Raw genomic sequence first — 21,569 nt, forward strand, 5'->3', positions numbered from 1 at the left:
TAGAGGAGCTTGAAATGTAAAAGAATGAATGGAGTGTGAAAGTAGAATAGAACTTGAAGAAAGTCACAAAACCTCCTGTCCTATTGAGTATATTTGAAATGGAAAGGATCTCAGAGACCATTCATTGAAAAGAGTTATTTTAGACTATACCCAGGAGTCCAAGTGGCTCCAAGCACCCCAAACAGTACCATTCATTTTTATTTGTTTTATAATCAAGTTATACTAGCTAAGACTGTTTGAATGAAAGATTCTGCTGCTAGAACAAAATTTTAAAGCCATTCTTATAGTCCAACTCTTTAATTTTATTGATGAGGCAATTTGGACTCTAAGTGATGACCTGGCTAAATCTGATATTATAGAAGGGTACCACCTGGAATCCTATCAACTGAAAGCTAAATCTAGCTTCTTCCTATTTTACCATGGTATTCCTAAAAATAAGCTCATATATTCATATATATTATTTTTAAGTTGTTTTGTATAGAAAAGGGGAGGAAAAATTGTTATTTTTGCTTTTAAACTATTAGATTAAGGACGAATAAAACAATGGGCAGTATTTGCATATTAGTAACAATGGCAACCTTCTGAATTGCTTTCATTTTGCTGAGTTCAGTGATTGTGCTCTGTGAATTAATTCTTTTGTGAAAAGCTATTGAAAGATCAAGGAATTCAGAAAACAAAACAACAGAGAAGCATGCTGTTTCATATCTATTTGTTCATAGAAGGTTCAAAGTGAGATTGTTTACATCACAAGTCTTGTTGATATTTTATTTGCTTCTTAGAAGAAAGATAGTATTCAAAGATGATTATATAATCATGCAGACAAGATTTTGTAGTCATGAAAGAACTGTTCTGAGAGAGACACCAAGGAGAAAAACTACATAACAATTTTGAGCTGTGTTTGGTTGGCAAGTGTCTTCAGGAGACTTGAAAATAGAGTCCTATTTGGTTCCTTCAGATAAAAAACTTAAGTCAGTCTTGTCGATTTCCAATTTGCTGTTTCCTATGGAAGTTTCTCAATATTGTCCTGCCAAACTGAAGGCATGAGAAGAAAGGGGGTTAGGGAAATAAACCCTTAATTATTTCATATTTCTTAATCCTGACCTTTTCCTTAATGTCATACTCCTTTTTCTTACCCAGCCACTTCTTGACTATAGGAAGTAGACAGGAGGAAATGGATGAACAGATTCAAAGTATGCTCCCAAATGATTTGCTACAATGAGCATTGCGCCAGCATAATTAATGCCTCCAACATGAAAATTACAACAGTATTCTCTTGCTTTTTCAATTATTGGAACTTCTTCAGCCTAGAATGAAAAAAGTAATAGTGATAGTGAAAATTGCAATTGTTTCCTTTTAGGTATGAGGCAGAACTATAGTAAATATTGTCGATCCTTCTCTAATAGTTGCTTTAAGATAGCCATCTTCCTTTGGAAATGTATACTGTGCCTTGCAACTCTAGCTACTTCAAATATGTGCCTTAAATATTTTTCATATGACTAGTTTCCCTCTAAATTAAGTTCTTTAGTTTTAAAGGAATACAAGGTTATTAGAAATAGTACAGCTAAAACATTTGGTTAACATACAGAAGTTATGCCAAGGCATTTCACTAAACAATTAAAAACAAAAAAGCTAAGGTCATTATGTGTTCATTTTTTTCCTCCTTCATTTGATTCATCTTATATCTGGTTTTCTTCCACAACAATTTTAAGTTTAGATGTTTTGGTGTCACCTTAGATATAAGCTAGCATCGCATACAGTTTGAAAGCATAGAGTGTCTCATCATAGATTCAATCTTTCCATTGTAACCATTTGGTAGTATAATGGTATGCTGGCACTGTAATTAGTTAGATGACTAAAATTACTTAAGCGTTTTATTTTCTTCTTTCTCTAAAACATGTTCCCCAAATTTTATTTAAATATTTTTAAATATTCAAATAAATCTTACAAATAAATAATATGCAAATGGCATTTACAGTATAATGGATTATGAGCTTTGGTTCTATAATGAGACCTTGTTTGTGTGTGTCTTTGATCAAGTTACTAAATACCTCTTATTCTTAGTTTCTTTCCCATGTGAAATTTGATAATATTGTTCCTAGATGAGACAGACAGGTGTTGTGAGGATTAAATGAGATACTACTTACAAAATGTTGAGCATAGCATAAGCATTCAGCCATCATTAGCTGTTGTCATCCTCATCATAATCTCCTAGGTTCAAGTATATCCCATTGTCAAAAATGAGCCTAGCAAAACATTTTGTAATTCAAGTTAGCAAGTAATTTTCGGAGATAGAGCGATTATGTCTTATAGTACAAAAGAGTATGGTGATTGAGAAAATCCATCTTTATTCAAGTATTTAATGCAAGCAGAATGTCTTTATGAAAATAATTTTTTAATATAAAAATCTTTACGTGTAAGATTACAAGAAACCTACATTTCAATTCTTCCTAAAAATAGAATTTCTCTTTATTTCTTTTCATTCCATATGAGTTACTAGAGCTTTCACGGTATTGACAGTCATTTGGGAAAGGGACAAGCTTTTCTCTTTGAAGGGAAAGCCATGTGCCACTGGAAAGTTGTAGTGTTTGTTACAATGGGGAGAGTCTTACAACATGCATAGTTTGGGCATAAGAATAAACAGGACATAATAAAGGCAGCCAAAGTAGCTGATCAATCATGATCCTCCTAACCACTCACATTGCTAAACAAATAAAGGTTCTAGTTGCAACCTGGCTTTGAAGTGATGTAGGAGTCTGGTCTCAAGTCATTCAATCTGCTTGTGACTCAAGTTTTCTTATATGTAAAATGCATATTACTATCCTTCCTCTAGCTGACCTACTTATGTATAACGGAGGATAGGGGGGAAATGAAGCAAAGGAAGTACAAGTGAAAGGAACCAGGAGCCCCAGAAGTCCCCATAAGGAACCTTTGCAGTTTACAAGTAGACTTCTCTGATTCATGGACACATTTATTCATGTGCTGTCAAGAAAAACATGAGAGAATGGTAATGAGGCAATTATTGATCTGAAGCATTCAAAAGAAATGATTTAGAAACTTGAAAATAATCAAGCAAGCTCTGAAGATCCAATTAGGCAAGAAAGTTTTAATTATTCCTATTACAGCTCCATGGGATGAAAAGAAAGATGAGCAGGTCAGACCAGTGCTAGATTACCCAATACACAACCTAAAAGCATACTTACACACAAGAAAAGAAGAGCTATCTAGAAATAAATAGATAACAATTTCACATAAAATAATTTCCTAGCAGTAATCAGAATGTCATCATCTTCAATTACACAGCCACAGTTTTTGGACAATACCAACCTTTTTGTCCCTGGGGACTGCTAAAGATTTTAAAATAGAAACCTAGTTTTAAAAATTGACCTTTCTGTTCTGGTATCTTAGAAATCTTTCTCTTTGTTTTCACTTTTATGTCTTCTTCTTTTTTTTTTTTTCCTCTCTTCATTTAACTTTTCCTCTCTCTGTTTTTAGCCACCCTCCCCCGTTAGTCTTTCTTTACTTCTTCCCTCTCCCCTCTTCTCCTTTTTTTTTTTTTTAAGATTTTATTTATTTATTCATGAGAGACAGAGAAAGGGAAAAGCAGAGACACAGGCAGAGGAAGAAGCAGGCTCCCCACAGGGAGCCCAACATGGGACTCGACCCTGGGTCCCCAGGATCATGCCCTGGGCTGAAGGCGGCACTAAATCGCTGAGCCACCCGGGCTGCCTTCTTCTCCTCTTTTCAAGTCTTTTCACTTCTCTCTCATTTTTCAAGATGTGAACCTCTCACTTCCTTGTTATTCTCCCACAACAGTGAAAAAAAATGGAGGAACTATTCTTTTTTGGAAGTATTGCTTGTTGAATAAACAGGTAAAGGATTAATCCAGATATAAGCCAATGGGTCAGAAATTGAAATTAGGAATATTCAAATGGCAAGGATGAGAACAATCAGAAGATAGTATGTATATCTGGGCCTTTGTTGTTTTAAATAGAGTTCATAACATTCTAAATGATCTTAGGAGATCCTAGCCTAATTCATCTTCTCTATTTATGAAGCTAACTATGCCAATAGTAGAGGCTTCCATTTAGACCAGAACAGCAACAGTTGAAACAGTCCTATTTTCACTCATTCTCCCATTAGAATTGGTATGTTTTCAAACCATGCTTCATAGATTGGGAAAGAAGTGTGAGTTCTCTTGGAAAGGAAACATGTAGATGGGGAAGCACTACTCATTATTTTTATATTAAGAAAGTGCAGCACAATTGGTTTCTTAGCATCAGCTGAGATGGAAAGAATCGCTTTCACCTTGTTTATTTAATAGTCTACTATCAGTACTTTATACTCCTCTTATCTCAAACGGTGGGTGGTAACCCCTGGCTAGCTGCTCTCCTGTACACTGAAACCATTTGTATTTCATTTTTTATACCCATATGGAGATACTAAAGATAAAGAAAGATCAGGTCTGAATTTTGTAATGTTAAAAAAAAAAAATCATTGTAATCTACAGTGTTAGCAAACTCCCACTTTTTCTGACTCTTTCTTGGGAAGAAGGACCTAAATGGTTTAGAACTGTAAGTCAAAGTTGTTGAATAAGATCTCTTTCATTTTCACATGGTATCTTTTTTTTTTAATTTCTAAAATTAAGTTCCAGTAAAATTGACTCTGTTTTGGATGCACAATTCTATGAGTTTTAACCACAACCACCACCACCTCCACAGTCAAAGTACAAGACAGTTTCATCACCCCTCAAATTCCCTTGATCTTTTTGGCCTTTTTTGAACTATCTTATAGTTCAGCAGTCATGCTTTCAGTCCCCCTATTTTAACATGGCATTCAGTTCTGTCTGCTGTCCTTAATTCCAGCATTTCTTTGCTTATGCTTTGTTCTTTTGGCTTTCTTTTGATGTTAACTTCTCATCTGTTAACTTCTCATCTGATATTGTTAGTGTGAAGACTTAAGTATTTAATTTTTGCTCTTAATTTTATTTTTAATTTTGATTGTGACCCAAACTCTGCTAATTTTTATTAACCTTCCATGGATTTACTTTTTATTTTAAGATACATGTAACACAAACTTTACCACTTTAAGCATTTTTTAACATATATTTCAGTGGCATAAAGTACATTCACATTGTTGTACAACCCTCACCACTACCCATCGTCACAACTTTTTCATCATCTTAAATTGAAAGTTCATACCTGTTAGACAGTAACTCCTGACTTTGTCACCACCTCTGCAACCAAGTCTCTGGTAACCAGCTTTCTTCTTTCTGTTTCTATGAATTATCCATTTGAGGTACCTCACATAAGTGGAATCAGACAATGCTTGGTCTTTTGTGTCTGGCTTATTCATTTAGTATTATGTTTTAAGGTCCATCATGTGTCAGAATTTCCTTCCCTTTTAAGGCTGAATAATATTCTATTGTTGCTACTGTGTAACCCTGTTGTTGACCCATTCAACCATTGATAGATATTTGGATGTTTTCACTTTTTGCTATGGTAAATAATGCTTCTGTGAATATGGATATACAAATATCTGTCCCTATTCCTGCTTTCAAGTATTTTGATTGTATACCTAGAAGGGGAATTGCTGGATCATATGGTAATCTTAGGTTTAATTTTTTGAAGAACTGCCATGTTTTCCACAGAGACTACACCACTTACATTCCTACCACCAATGAACAAGGGTTCCAGTTTCTCCACATCCTCACCATCATTTGTCATTTTCTTGTGGTTTTTGCTGTTTTGCTTTGTTTAATTTTGATAATAGCCATATAAATGGGTGTTAGGTGATACCGCACTATGGTTTTGGTTTGCATTTCCCTGATGATTAGTAATATTGAGCATCTTTTTATGTGCCTACTGGCTGTTTCTATATCTTCCTTAGAAAAATGAGCATAAGACTTTTTTCTTAAAGAATTGGGAATTGATTCCTAGATAATCTTTGTTTTCATTGTTCTCACCTTAGGTGAGCCCTTAATTAATATTTGTTGATTAAAAGAGGGATAAATAAATGAATGAATAAAACAATAAGTCCCATTACCCTTTACCATCTAGAGCATTTGAGTCCCAGTAACCAACTGGGTTTGCTACTTGAGTCAGATTCCTTAACTGCTAGACTATATTTTCATAATCTATAAATGGGGATAGTAATATCTGACCACTAGAATCATTATGCAAATTAAATACTATGCAAAATCCTTTGAGAAGAGTGACATACCGACACGAAATTAATTTGCTAATAAAGATACATTAGTATTAGGGCACCTGGGTATCTCAGTTGGTTAAGTGTCTGCCTTAGGTTCAGGTCATGATCTCAGGGTCCTGGGATCGAGCCCCATGTTGGGGTCCCTGCTCCACACTCCCTGCTCCGCGGGGAGTCTGCTTCTCCCTGTGTCCCCATGCCCCACTTGTGCTCTTTCTCTCTCAAATAAATAAAATCTTTTTTTGAAAAGATACATTAATATTTATAATCATCTACTGTGTTTAAGTTTTACAATACTTAAATGCTGATTATTCTATGTTTCTTTGTTGTTCATATCAGTAGTACCCTCTTAATCTAAAATATTTGTTTAAAGCATAAACTTCACAGGAACTATCTCAAATCTTTCAAGAAGTATTTATTGATCAAATTGAAAAGTGACGAAAGAATGCATATGTGTCCACACGTGTTCATACATGTTCACGTGGGCTCACGTGCACAACTTTAAGTTGTATTTGGCTTATATGGATTAAAAGTTTCACTATGTAGCTTTCCTCATTATGAATAGTGAATCCAAAATACTGTGTTGCCTCAAACTCTATTGGATTGATATTTAAAGAACTGTGAAGTCTGATAAAGTATCAGGTTAAAGGGAAAGAGCAAAAGTTGGTTTGGGGGCTTGTTTTGTTTTGTTTTGATGACTAAAATAAACTGTAGATAATTTTATCTGGTTTTTGTTTCTGATTTTTTCTGATTAATTTTATTGAATTAAAAACACCATACCACTTACTTTCTGTTAATAAAAGAATAGTAATATTTAGTAATTAAACAAATGAGGCTGTGGTGTGGCATTTATGGAGGATTTTGTGACCCTTTCCTTAAAGTTTGCAGAAATGTGATATACTGTAGAAGTACAGAATCAATGGTAAATCGATTTCATGTTGATATACTCTGATGGGTAAATTTTCCCAATCATATGAGAGGGAACACTACTGAAAAACGTGTCCCCTATACTAAAATATTTTCACTTTAAATCAGCTTGGCTTTATCTTCATTTTTTCTTTATCACCCTTTTTATTTTCACACTAGCTGAGATCTGAGGTCAGTGTTCACATACTAATTTCAACCAAACATAGAAGTGTACGATCAGAAGAGGAATAAGAGATGGTCCAAATAAAAAAGAGAAATGTTAGATTTTTTTTAAAAAGCTAATTTGTCACTTCACTCATTGAGTATGAACTGAATAGACTTCTAACCCTTAAAATACTTTTTTTTTCTCTTTTTATTGCCTGGAATCTTAAGAGCTTTATCATTTGCAGTCATAAAATGAAAATATACACCAAACCCTCAAAGGGCAAGTATGAAATTAAATTATATTTGGGCAGCTGTAACCTTTTAAAACGATCAGATTCCAGTTAATGTATTTCTTCCTGTTCCAAGTGCTGCCATAGTGTTTGATGGTGGGAAGCAGTCCAAAGGGCATTGGGAGATAATAAATTCACTGTAAATTTCACCCCAAGGCATGTCTCGATACACCAAGGCCTCCATTTAGCAAGGCTGACCTAAAACTCTTGTCACATCCAAAGGTCATTTAGGTTGGGGTTGGTGTGTCCCATCTATCTTTCCTCGATGTAAAGACTGACAGTTGAAACAGGATTGAGCTCATAAACAGTCATCTGAATATGAAAAAGAAGCTAGCTTTAGAGAGGAGGGGAAAGTGAAGAAAGAACTACCTTTTACAGTAGGACAGGCAAATGCTGTGTTTTTTCCAAAGTCAGGGAAGGGTTGACATGATGTTGTAGCTTCCGTTTCAGAGCGACCATTAATTTGAAAGGGGCATTACCAAATTGGGTTGATTTAGAACATATTCTTCTTTCTTTTATATTTGTTTATATTTGTTTCTGTAGCCTAGAATAATTTTTAGTATTTTTTAAAAAACTAATATTTCCAACCTCCTTTTACTTTAAAACATCATTACTCCTTTCCCCTCTTTAAATATGTTCACTTGAGTTAATGTACAAAATGAACCAACACATGGGAACAAATTGGAAAAATATTTTTTAAAAAATAAGGCTTGATGTAGGACTGGGAAACAGTGTTTGTTTTTTTCTATCATCCCCTTAATCATTCCACTTTTGTGGCAAAATATGCATAATAATAAAATTTACCATTTTAACCATTTTTAAGTGTATAATTTAATAACATTAAATCTCATCATAATGTTTTATATTCATCACCACATTTATTTCCAGAACTCTTGATCATCCCAAATGGAAGCTCTGTAACCATGAAATAATAACTTGCCTTTTCCTTTCCTTCAGCTCCTGGTAACTCTATTATACTTTCTATTCACCTTCTCTCCTTCTCTGTCTGGTTTATTTCACTTAACATAATGTTTTCAAGGTGTATCCATTTTGTAAGCATGAACTCAATCATGGACTTTCAATAATGACTTGACTTCTTTCAAAAGCAATATTCATTTACAGATATAAAGAATAATGGATATATAAATTCCCAATCATGATAACCACAAATGATAGTGTCATATGGGGAAATGTTAGAGAAGTACTAGATAGACAGAATGAAAGATTAAAGTCTTGCAAGTCTTTTTCGGAGGAAAAACATTTAAAATCCTATCATTAACACAGAGATCTTTGTTCACTGATGTGCCCTAAGTGTCTAGAACATCACTGATGTGTTCTAAGTGTCTAGAACAAAACCTGGTAAGTTATGGGAGTCCAATAAATAAATATTGAATGAGTCAATCAGTTTAAGGCAGAAAAGGAGAAGTTACAATCGTTAATGATTTCTCTGGACTACTTTGATGATATGAGAAGTGTGTCCCATGCAATTAAAATGGAAGCCTCTCATGATTCAAGACAGATTGGAAATGCAAGGTACTAGTAGAGTGTGTTTCTGTTATTTTAATTGACTTAAGAGTAATGTGTGGTGTAGGTAGTGCAAATGGCTCATTTTTAGTATATTTTTTTCTTATTCTTTTTTTAAATGATCCAAAAGAAACAAGGTTAGTGACTATGGACTGAAACAAAATATAAAATTTTTCAGCATGATTGAAATATTAGTATAAATTATCCAGGAAAAAGCAAATATTGAAATAAGGGTGAAACTCAGAATGTTGAAAATTATGTATCCAGATTTATTGTATCATTGATTTTTAATCAATTTTGAATAGTGTAAAAATGATTATGTTAATCTTATTCCATTAAAAGTTGAATGTAGGTAAGCCAAATGCTTCCAATCAATTCTCCATATTATATCTAGACTAATCTTATAGAAATGAAAATCTAGTTATGTCATTCCTCTTCTTAAATTGTTATGGCTCCTCATCTACCTTTTTGAACATCTCTGCCACCACACTAGAGACTCACTGGCCTTCTTCTAATACCCCACGCTTGTCATGTTCTCTCTTACCACTAGGTCTTTCTGCTAGTGCTTTTTCTACTCCATGTACATATTTGAAACATCTCATTCTCTCTGATCTCCAAGCAATCATATTTGTAGAGAAACTTTTCCCAATCTGTCTGACCATATCATAGCTCTCCCTCATGTGCTCTTCAAACACCATGAATTGAGAAGTAAACCAAACTGAAACATTTTTTACTGGCAGTGGCCATGAAGAAGGAAATGAAAATGCTAGGGAAGATGTCCTCTTGCGTACTTCTCATGTCCTTTCTGCACCACAACGGCAGTCATATAGTTCTTATAAGAGCCCAAGCTCTATCAGAAGTTGGAGTTGCCCTCGTCCCACTCTTTTGCACCAAAGTCCCAGAGCCTACTACTGTATTTAAATGACCAAAAAAGATGTTCATAAGGCATTGGTTAAGAGTTTTGAGCTCTTAAAAAAAAAAAAAAAAAAGTTTTGAGCTCTGTAAAAAGATGTAGATTTTAACCTATTCTTTGCCTCTTACCTATGTGCCTTTGGACAAATGACTTACTTTCCTTATGCTTCAATGGCTTCCTCCGCAAAATAATAGTATCTGTTTCTTAAGATTCAGAGAGAGACAGCATGGGCCTGTCACACAGTAACAATCCTATAAATTTTAGCTATTATGATTATCTTTGCTGCTATTAGCATTCTGCATCCAGATTTCTCTCAAAATTTAGACTGATTCCTTTTATGTGCCCAAATAACCAACACTAATATAATACCTAGAGTTTTCTTAATCAAGAAAGTTTATAGAAGAAAAAGGAAGGAAAAAATAAGGGAGAAATCCATAGGAGGAAGTTTTTCTTTTTATTTTAATCCATCACGTGTTGTCCGTTAGTACCAGCAGTAAAATAAAACAACTAAATTAAAAATATACATATTAAAGGGATGTACTTTCTTCAGGGAAAGTAGAATTCTGTCACGAGTGACTCAAGAAGTCTTTTACTCTTGAAGCCTCTAACCCCTGGGCTTGTAAACTGTCATTGGCTCAGAGTCAGGGAAAATCCTTGCTTCCACCGGCCAGCAGGTAGGGGAATCCCACTGCAATATAGAGAATTCATCACAAATTTTAAGTTTGGAAAGCATTTTTAGTAGTAACATTGTTACCCCCATATGGTAAGTTTATATGGCACATAGTAGAAAGGAAAACTTGCAGGGATACCCAGACTTCTGCAACTACTAGTTGTTTAATCTTTGTCAAGTTATCGAACCACCCCCACTGAACACACAGACTTGTTATGGTGATCCCTGAAATAGCATGCAGACTTCTAGCAAAGTGAGTGGCACTTCATAGTCACTGAGAAAAATCATGGCTCTTGCACTGCCTCTCCCCATATGCGCCAAGTATTTTCAAGCTTCCAGCAAGTATGCAATCTGGAAGTATGTTTTGTTGCTTTTTTTTTTTGTAATATACAAAATAATATATAGTCTGATTTAATATGACTTAACATTCATTTTCTGTTTTTATTGAGTAAAAAATGCTCACTACTTTTAATGCTTTGATTATTATTATTACATACCGCCACCAATCTATTGGGTTAAAATGAACAATGATTTCACAATTATGAACTTAATCAAAGATAAGTGATTGCCTTAAAAATCTTTCTGATAATATTCAGCTTCCCTATATTCAGTAAAAATATTTGGTAACAACAGAAAATAAACCCCCCTCCCCTTAACAAGCATTCTCTTCTTATTGTTACTTTGAAAGGAATTTCAGCAGTGCTTTTTCCCATAAATTAAACTAATTAAAGCTATGAGTATAGTCACTGATATATAAAAGATTTGCAGAGCTTTCCAGCCAGCGTCCCCTTTACCTTGCCAAATGGAGATGTATTTACTGGTTAGTGACCTCAGGAATGGATGCAGAGCGTTCTTCCTCCCACAGTCATGAGCGGAAAGTCTGGAGCGGCATAAAAAGGGTCAATCGAATAGGTCATACATCATATGGGGAGGCAGATGTTGGAACATATTGTAATGGATTACTGTGCAGTACATGAAGATGGCTTGTGGAGTAGAAAAAAAACAAGGAGGGAGTGAGAGAGAGATAAACTATCAGTTGGTGTTTTCTTGCATGACTCCTGCAAATATATCTGGATCTTTAAGGAACCGCTTCAATTGTAAAAGTCAAAATGTTTTTCCTAACTATTCAAGATGCATTGGTGTATCACAAAATGAAGAAATCCTTTTAAAATCCAGTACATTTGAAGCATTTCTTATTTATATGCTTCAGTATCTGCGGCGTGACAGAAACAGCTTGAGAGCATCATACCTGTGAAAAAGGTCTCACAATTTAAGTAAGTTCAAATGTATTCTTTAATTTTTATCAAGATGCCATCTTCACACCCTATCAACACTCCACCCCTCATTGATAGCTCTGCATTCCGTCCAAGTATCACACTGAGTGGGACTGAATTTGGAATAAAGTAATAAAGATTGTCTGTGTATTATTAGCATTTGGTGATAGCAGCTTTACATAGATAATGCTATAGCATCTGCACATGTATTCACGATAGCTTTTTAATGGTAAAACTACACAATAGCCAGACATAATATTTTACTTTTATATTCCAGCTTTTCCAAGACATATCATCCAGGAGTGATACATTTAAGGAGATGTGGGTCATAATAGTAGTAGTTTCTGCCCTGAGGTCCCTACCAGCCATCCCCTTGTTTCCTCAGACCTGCTCTCCAAGAGGCTCACCTGTTTTTTCCAAAGGCAGAAAATTCTCTTTCAGAAGTGGATGACATTTCTTTTTTTAAAAATTTTTATTTATTTATTTATTTATTTATGAGAGACACAGAGAGAGAGAGAGAGAGAGGCAGAGACATACACAGAGAAGCAGGCTCCATGCAGGAAGCTGTATGTGGGACTCAATCCCAGGACTCCAGGATCACGCCCTGGGCTGAAGGCAGGTGCTCAACCACTGAGCCACCCAGGTGTCCCAAGTGGATAACATTTCTTTTCCCTTGTGCCTTATCCTACTACCATCTAGAACTCTCCTCTAGAGGTCAGCTGGCCTTCCAGCCTTTTGGAAGCTTTGTCCACTTAAGTCATTTCGTTGTGTTACCTGATATTGAAACTTATATTCCAACCAGTTCAACTTGCTCATTTTCAAAATTCTGTGCCACAGCTATACTGGCTATTAGTTATCCTCCATTTGGACAAATCTATAGTAAGTCTGAGTTTTCCTCACTCTTTCAGTTTGATACATTTCTTTCTTGCCCTCAAGTCTTAGGAATTGTATCCAAATACAGCAGATCCCATATCATGCTATGTGTACTTACTTGCACTTGCTCCTCCAAGTGACTTTAGTTCACTGCCTTCTCTCCCTTGGGAAAAACTGTTCAGTTGGAACTCTAGACTGAGGATTAAGCGAAAGCCCTTCCCACATCACCTTCCCCCAATCACCTTCTCCCTTGGACTGTGGTAAAGAGCGTGATGCAGCAGGAGAAATGCTTCACACCCCCACTCGCCACCCAACTTCTAGGGGTTGGGTTCCTAACTATCAAGGAAGTTAGGAGAGAAATCTAAGCATTTACTCCCTACCCCAAGCCTTTCACCCTCAAGAGTTTGTCTTGAGGCCTAGCCCTATCTAGTCTTCATTTTTTCCAGAAGTCATCTTAGTGACTAATAAAAGTCACTAACTTTCAGAGCTCCCTTGACCATGCTAGTATTCCTTACTGGGGTGCAGCGAGTCCTTTTCAACCTCCATTGCCTAGGATTTTTAAAACTTAAAGAATAAAAAATTTATCATTGTATAAGTATATTAAGATTTATATGAGTGGAAAATATGTTTATTTGTGCTATTCTTTTATTATCATTATATTTTTATCATTATGAACATTTTCATAATATCTATATACTGCTAGTAAACTGGACCCTCACATAGTTTCTCTGGTAGGTTTTTCTCTTTATAATCAAATTTGAATATTAAGAACTCTTACAACTAATAATACAACAACCCATTTTATAGAAAGAGCAAAAGTCCGAGTAGGCATTTTACCAAAGACTACATAGAAATGGCTAAGGAGCACATAAAAAGTTGCTCAATGTCATTCATCACTAAGGAAATGCAGATAATGAGAGGGATGCCTGGGTGGCTCAGCAGTTTAGCGTCTGCCTTCAGCTCAAGGCGTGATCCCAGAGTTTGGGATAAAGTCCTGCATCAGGCTCCCTGCATGGGGCATGCTTCTCCCTCTGCCTGTGTCTCTGCCTCTCTCCCTCTGTGTCTCTCATGAATAAATAAATAAATCTTTTTTAAAAAATAAAAATAAAACTATAATGAGATACCACTTCACTCCTACTAGAATAGTTATAATAAAAAAGACAGACAATACCAAGTATTGATAATGGTATAAACTGAGACTCTTATAACACTGCTCGTGGGAATGCAAAAATAGTTCTGCTGCTTTGGAAAAGTTTGACAGTCTCTTTAAAAAGTTATCATGAACTTACCTTATGGCTCAGCGAATCCAATCCTAGGAATTGGGTAGTCAAGAGAAATGAAAACATTCACAAAGGCTGAACAGGAATGTTCAATAGCAGGATTATTCATAATAGCCTAAAACTGGAAACAATCCAAATGTCCATCAACTGGATAAATGCACACACAAATATGATACATCTATACAAAGGAATACTATTCAGCAATACAATGGAGCAGACTACTAACACATATGCTACAGCATGGAGGAACCTCAAAAACATTATGCCGAGTGAAAGAAACCAGATTTCTTTTTGTTCAGCCTCTTCTGCCACTGCTCCAGTAGTGGTGGCTGCAAAATAGGATGACCACACATTCTCCTGCCTAGGAGAAGGAAAATGAACATCATCTTTTATTTTAAAAAGAGAAGGGGAGAGTCTCTTTTTCAAGAAGTGCCCTCTGTGGTATACAGAAAAATCTTAAATACTTACAGACATATTTTGTTGGTTGATTTAAAGGTTATCTGTAACTTTGCATGTTAGGTTTCCCCTGCCTGGAATATCTTTCTAACTTTATTTTGGAATTTGTTAAAGACTCACAGTCTAGCAGGGCTGGTAGCCATGTCATATTCTGGGCCCTACCTTAGAAGCCACTTGCAGGTTAGTCACAGACAAATTTAGGCCATCTAGGACAAAAGCTAAGCATCTTCTTTTGAATGGAGAAGGAAGGGACAGGAAAAGAAGGAGTACAAACATGGACCATCAAGGAGATCATGAAATCTAAAATCAAACCTGCCCTCCTGATCATTTATGTGTCAGTCGGGGAGAGAATATGCATAACATAAAATTTACCGTTTTAACCATCTTTAAATGTATAGTCCCCTGGCATTAAGCACATTTACATTGTCATGTACCCATCACTACCATACATCTCCTGAACTTTCATTTTCCCAAAATGACATTCTGTACCCATTAAAGAATTAAGTACCCCACCTCCCTCCAGTCTCTGGCAACCACCATTCTTTCTGTCTCATGAAATTGAATACTCTAGATACCTCACCTCATATAAATGAAATCATGCAATATTTGGCCCTTTATAACAGTTTATTTCATCTAGCATAACATAATGTCTTCAAGGTTCATCCATGTCACAGTATGTATCAGAATTTCCTTTGTTTTTAAAGCTGAATAATATTCCACTGTATGTTTATAACACACTTTGTTTATCCATCCCTCCGTTGATGAAAACTTGGGTTTCTTTCACTTTTTGGCTATCATAACTAATGCTGCTCTGAACATGGGTATATAAATACCTCTTAACGGTCTCTGATTTCAATTATTTTGGGTATGTATCCAGAAGTGGGTTTGCTGGATCATATGGCAATACTGCATAATTTTGCAAGTAACTACCGTATTGTTTTCTATAGCAACTACACAACTGTACATTCTCACCAGCAATCAACAAGGGTCCTGATTCCTCCACATTCTTGTGAACATTTGTTATTTTCTAATGTTTTTATAACAGCCATCCTACTAGGTGTAAAGTGGTATCTTATTGTGGTTTGCCTTTGCATACAGGTGTTTTGAAGGTATGTTTGTCAAGATGGGAGAATGAAATGTTGTAATAAACACTTCATTATCTTGATTTGTAAATTGTTAAGTTTTTTTCCATGTGAGTTTCTATTTGCACTTTTGCCCTGGGATCCAGCAAATTTAAGGCCTTTTTTTTTTTTTTCCATTTTTGCTATATACTTGAATAATTTCAAAAAGAAGAGCTGACAATGTTAGGGAAAGAAGTCCATGTTTAAACTTAAGTTGCTTTGATAATTTTCTGTGAAGAAACATTATGAAAAATAATGTGCAATGCAAATTTATTCACATTGAAACATGCTGATATGTTTTGAAATATTTTCTCCAGTACATTAGTTTCTCTTTAAACTCCACATTTAAGTTACATTAAGAAGCTGAAATTAAGCTATAAAGATAACACTTACGGAGCCTTGAAATTGCTTTCTGAATTTTTTCCTCACAAATGTTACTCTTTGTTTCTTCCCTTAAAAAAAACAAACAAATGCTTTTTTACACATCACATCTAACGTACATCTTTCAGGTTTGATTGAAACTTTAGAAGTACAATTTACCTATTTTTAAAATCATGATAAATGACCAGACACACATTTGAAAATCTCCGATCCAAGTAGTGAACACACTGCATCTATGTTAACTTTTACTGCCAGTTATCAATCCCTGGACTTCAGCTAAAAATCTTCTGCTATTTCTGTATGTATATTTGAACTCCAAGAGACTATTAATCAGAAGGTTTTTAGCTCTATAATGTTCTCTTTGAAAATTTATATTCATACATGTTTGCATGTATGAGAGCTTATAAGTCACTACTACTTACTTCTAACCCCCAAGCCTTGACTCCCAAGGCTGATAAAGAACTTTAACTTTCATCCCTATGCCTATTTAAATTCTTAGGATAAATTAAACAACCACATTGGTCCCATTGGATTAAATATTAAAAACATGTAAAATTCATTTATATAATATACTTCTTTTTTCCCTCTTTTATGTATTGATGTTTATATGATATTTCATTTGGAGAAAATTATTCTACTTATAGAAATAATTTTAAGCAATTAATTTAGCAAAAATTTTATTAACTGAACGTGCAGTCTGTTAGCACTCCTCTTTCAGATAATGGCAGTATAAATGTTTACAAATTTACTTAATCAGTATGTTTTATGATAAAGCATTTAGGAAAGCCAACATTTTCAGTCACAATTTTAATTTATTTTTCTTAAAATACTTTGTGTAAATATTTGGTATGACAAAATTTGTGATTTGGGGAGGAGAGATGTGGGGAGCCAGAGAAAGGGAGGATAGAGGTAGAAAGATAATGGTGAGTATGACTTATTTCTCACTATTTTCCCAGTGAGATGTGAGCATCCCCATCTCCTAATCTATGCCTGCAGGAGAAGGTAAGGTGCTTGATCACACTAAACACTGTCATATGCTACTGGCTACTGAGTAATTGCCAGAATGTAGTTCTTCCCTGTTTCCTGTGCCTTTGTTTATATTACTTGGGCATGCAAAAAGGAAACCTGATAATAGATCACAGTTCAAACAGAAAATTAAGCTTTGAACAAATCAAGAAAAAAGGATTGCAAGGGGACGCCTGGGTGGCTCAGCATTTGAGCCTCTACCTTAGGCTCAGGGAGTGATCCCAGAGTTCTGGGATCGACTCCTACATCGGGCTCTCTGTGGGAAGTCTGCTTCTCCCTCTATGTCTCTGCCTTCTCTCTGTGTCTCTCATGAATAAATAAATAAGTAAAATAATTTTAAAAAATCGCAAGAACAGCTTCTATCTCACAACCATAGCCCCTATTAAATGCCTCTTTATTCTCTGAATAATAAATATTTAGGATCCAGTGGGTAAACAGTGTATATCCCTTTATCAGAAAGAAGGCATTTCCTATTTGTCTTTTCCAAAACAATTAAGAGTATCTCTCTCTGAACTTAAACTCTTGTTTCTATTGTCTTTTTAAAAGATATTAACTTTTTTCTAATAATCTTTATCCATTTTTGTTGGTTCATAATTCCACATTGACTAATTCATTTACTATTATAATTACGGCTATAGTAAGTATATTATGCTGTATTTTGTTCCTATGCTGATAAGATTTTGAAATTCACTGTTTCTTTGTTCCTTTAAGTAAATGAAATAAATGGATGAATGGGAAATTTTATCAAAATCACCATTATGTCTTTTCTCAAATCCTCAAGTAGTAAAAACATACCATTTCCATCCAAGTTTTTAAAATTTGCTTCACAAATAGTCACTACCATTATTAAATGTATACTAAATACTTACTAGAGATCTACATGTGTTAAAAATTAATGGTATTATTTTATTCAGTTCATTTCTGCCTTTATTCATTTCTACTTCTCTTGCCTTTAGCATTTTCTGAGAAAGCATTAAATAATAGAGATTAAATCCTTGCCTTCAAGGAGTTTACTAGTCAGTAAACGGTTTGAGGGACCAACCAGTAATAGATATTTTTGTCAGTGCGTAATGCTTTCAGTCCAAATACTCCAGATGGCAGTTGGGCCCCAGGGTAATAGCAACAGGAGAAGTTGTATTTTCAACAATTTGGGAAAATAAACTATTAAGGAAAAGTGGCAAGAATTTACCATCTCAAGGAAGAAATGAAATAGGCTACCTCAAATTTAGAAGGCTCTTTTGTGAAACTTCTCCACCCCATGCACTGAGGAGTACCAGCCACTAGCTTAGGATAGCTGAGCAAAAATGGCTACCTGTGGAAGAAAATACAGTTGTATATAACTGTGGGTTAAAAGCCAAGTTGTCCAAACACAACTATACTATTTTCCCTCAAATTAGCAACAGTTTATTAGCACAAGTTAAAATATCTGTACCGTATCATCCCACCAGAATATTTTTTTGACCCCACACTGTACCATTCTAACTCAACAGGAAGAATGCCTGCTAATGAACTATCAGCCCACTGCCTAATAGTGCTTTGGTACATGTGGTACATTACAGGAAAAAAGCACTGATTAGGTTTAAGGGAGATAAATGTAATTCAAGCTCATGTTGTTGATACACTGCAGCACACTTTTAATACTTAAAAAATAAAGTTTAATGAGTCATACTTTAGGGGAAACCCATGATGGAATTGTTCTAGCATTTTCACTATCTCAATATGAATTTTTAAAAATATTTTATTTATTTGGGATGCCTGGGTGGCTCAGTGGTTGAGCGTCTGCCTTGGGCTCAGAGCGTGATCCTGGAGTTCTGGATCAAGTCCCATGTTGGGCTCCCTGCATGGAGGCTGCTTCTCCCTCTGCCTGTGTCTATTGATTTATCCATGAGAGACACAGAGAGAGAGAGACACAGAGACACAGGCAGAGCGAGAAGCAGCCTCCATACAGGGAGCCCAATGTGGGACTCGATCCTGGCACTCCAGGATCAGGCCCTGAGCTGAAGGCAGATGCTCAACCACTGAGCCACCTAGGCATCCCTCTCAGTATGAATTATAGGGAAGTCTCTGTGTGTGACTTCTTTTTTTGGAAAAAAAATACATGTGGTTTAGCTATTATACAAGATAGTATAATGACTATATACACAAATAAGAATATATGATAGGTGAGTACTTACATATTATATCAATGAAATAAAGACCATATAAATTATACTATTCATCCTGTTGTTCTATTTCATTTTTCTTTTCCCCAGTTAATTTGTAGTCATTTATGTGCCCACTGTGCTATAAACTTGGTATCATTTTTTCCATCTTCATTTCCCCAATTGGTACTTCAACTCAAGTTACCATTAAAATTATTGCTACTAAATGTTGATAACCTCGTAACAGATACCTTGCATATCTTTATTCTAGTAAAAACGATCACATATATTGCTTTAAAAATTCAGTGACTTGCCTACCTACATATTAAATTTAAACTCTGTCTTTATGTGAAGATCTTCTGTAAGGTGCACTAGTCTACAAACCCAGTGCTGCTTTACTCTTCCTGGGATATGCACTCATTAGGTCACTGTCCTTTCTCCTGTCACTGTTCCACACCTTCTTCTGCATTCCTTTTGCAACAGCTACCTCATTCCTGCCCCTGTGCCTTTAAATTGTTCTTCCTTAGAATGCCACCTCCTTTTCTACTTCCAGCTTAACTACATCTCTTCTATGAAAAATCAGTTCGCCCTGACTCATTTCCTTTCCCTTCACACCTTTAAAAGCGGCATACAGTTATAAGACATTTATATTCTCATTGTTTTATGTTTATCAATCTTGACTTAGGGAAGAAACTATATTTATCCATTGTTTGTACCCTCCACTGTGCTTAGCACAGTCCAGAGTATATAGCAGGAAGTCAGCACATTTATATTACCTAGTCAGTTTCTTACTTGGTATAATTAATTGCTAACTATAACTATTACTTATTGATAAAGCATTCTTTGCCATATGTTTCTCTGAGTATTTTTTATATATTATGTGATTTATTTCTCACAGCAACCCTGTAAGGTCAGTTTTATTTATCCTGAATTTGCAGATTAAAGAACACTGCCTCAGTGTCATTGCCCAAGGTCACTAGTTCGGAACTGGTATTAGAATGGAATTTTGCCTTACTTTTAACTGGTCTAGTAGAAGTACACTAGAAGTAGAAAGCCACAGGTCCTTGAAAGAACTTCAGGGGATCCTTGGGTGGCTCAGCGGTTTAGCACCTGCCTTTGGCCCAGGACATGATCCTGGAGTCCCGGGATCGAGTTCCGCATTGGGCTCCCGGCATGGAGCCTGCTTCTCCCTCTGCCTGTGTCTCTGCCTCTCTCTCTCTCTCTCTCTCTCTCTCTCTCTGTCTATGTCTATCATAAATAAATAAATAAATAAATAAATAAATAAATAAATAAATAAATCTTTAAAAAATAGACTTATGGAACAATTTAAAACGAAAGTGAGTTATACACACACAGACACTTATGGACACATGAGAACCAAGAAGACCCTAAGTAACCAATGGATAGTTTCCATCTTAATTTTTTGTGATTGTTTTCTTAAAAAAAAAAATCTTTGTCTGAAGTAGGTGTAGGAATGAAGGGAAAGACATTAGGAATACAGTATTTCAAAGAGTGGAAAACCTAATGATCTGTAGAACTTGGGAGTTTTAGAAATTAAATCCCTAACACCAGAGTTTCTAGATAAGTGTAAAATTATTCTGCAAGAGAAAAATCATTATTCTGTTAGTCTGGCTAACCTCATGAAGTGAGTGCTCTCTTTAAGCCTTAGCTTTTTATGTTTTGGATCTCCCAATTTGTTTTTGATGTTTAGAACAACTTAATTTTTTCATGAAAGTACATTTATCATGATGCATTTTATATTTAACTCTCGGTTTATCTACAGTCTTTTAAAGAAAAATGTTAACCCGATTTTTGCCTAAAAACTTTGTATACTTAAGCTACAGATACACACAAATTATAGGTGTAACTATAATATGGAAATGGGTTCTATGGTTCACATGATGTTTTTTACTTCAGGTGGCCTTCCAATGCCACTACCCTTCCCTCTTAACAAGATCAACCAGTGGTTCCGTGATTGTTGCTCTCACTCAATACAAAGAGCTATTGTTACTCTTGATTTGCTTTAAGAGCATGTAATAAATGAAATAAAATATTAGTCATCTCTTGATTCCCTTCTTTTAAAATTAGTCAGCACACACATATATGGATAAATGAACTTAATTTTTTGAAAGATTAAATTTAAATAAGTCACAGCGGCATTTTTTTTTCTTTTTGGTAAGTTACTTCTTTAAAACTACTTAAATTTCCTTTTAACTTGTGTATTAGGTCAAATTAGGACCCAGAAATATTAAAATTTCTGGTTTATTTTACCTGTGCAGACTTGAAGTGTGTTAGATTTTCTAAGATCGGGGCTTTTTTAATGCTTCCTGTAATATAATGTAAAT

At 35.1% G+C, this 21,569-nt stretch overlaps 1 protein-coding gene and 2 long non-coding RNA genes across 27 annotated transcripts in view; 1 reads left to right on the forward strand and 2 right to left on the reverse strand.

The window, feature by feature from the left end:
• The window catches only part of SOX5 (SRY-box transcription factor 5), a 994,522-nt gene that overhangs the window by 900,677 nt on the left and 72,276 nt on the right, over positions 1 to 21,569 (forward strand). The gene's annotated exons all lie outside the window — the stretch shown is intronic.
• LOC144297634 (uncharacterized) lies at positions 811 to 2,248 on the reverse strand. The gene is made up of 3 exons (XR_013364590.1): positions 2,145 to 2,248; positions 1,134 to 1,304; positions 811 to 1,032 (listed from the first exon to the last, which is right to left on the reverse strand). It is a non-coding gene; the product is annotated as an uncharacterized LOC144297634 (long non-coding RNA).
• Positions 11,435 to 21,569, reverse strand: part of LOC144297092 (uncharacterized) — a 39,383-nt gene continuing 29,248 nt past the window's right edge. The window contains exons 2-4 of one of the 2 annotated variants that reach the window (XR_013364156.1): positions 18,302 to 18,395; positions 16,070 to 16,128; positions 11,435 to 11,552 (exon numbers count right to left, since the gene is read on the reverse strand). This is a non-coding gene — a long non-coding RNA (uncharacterized LOC144297092). Of the gene's footprint in view, positions 11,553 to 14,108; positions 14,221 to 16,069; positions 16,129 to 18,301; positions 18,396 to 21,569 lie in introns of those variants that run through there. The other variant, XR_013364155.1, reaches the window with a different exon arrangement.

The sequence above is a fragment of the Canis aureus genome, chromosome 25 (assembly GCF_053574225.1).
Source record: "Canis aureus isolate CA01 chromosome 25, VMU_Caureus_v.1.0, whole genome shotgun sequence".
Lineage (NCBI taxonomy): Eukaryota > Metazoa > Chordata > Mammalia > Carnivora > Canidae > Canis > Canis aureus.